This window comes from Elephantulus edwardii, unplaced genomic scaffold, assembly GCF_000299155.1.
Source record: "Elephantulus edwardii isolate Elephantulus edwardi_28Jun2011 unplaced genomic scaffold, EleEdw1.0 scaffold00004, whole genome shotgun sequence".
Lineage (NCBI taxonomy): Eukaryota > Metazoa > Chordata > Mammalia > Macroscelidea > Macroscelididae > Elephantulus > Elephantulus edwardii.
This window is the reverse complement of record NW_006399754.1, coordinates 7,737,741-7,737,981: the sequence shown is the minus strand read 5'-3', so window position 1 is coordinate 7,737,981 and position 241 is coordinate 7,737,741.

Below are 241 nucleotides of genomic sequence, written 5' to 3'. Positions count from 1 at the left end.
GAAGGAAGGAAGGAAGGAAGGAAGGAAGGGAAAAAAATAATTTGCTGCCTCTGGTTTTCACATTAACAATTCCAAGAGAGGGGCAACAGTGTCTGTTGTTAGACCATCATTTCTGCAGCCTTTAAAACAACACAGGCACAAACTTGATGCTCATAAGGTATTTGGTAACTAAATAATTGAATAAAGACCATTTCAAAGATAAAAAAGTTTACAAATGGCCAACCTTTTCCCTAAATCCAGA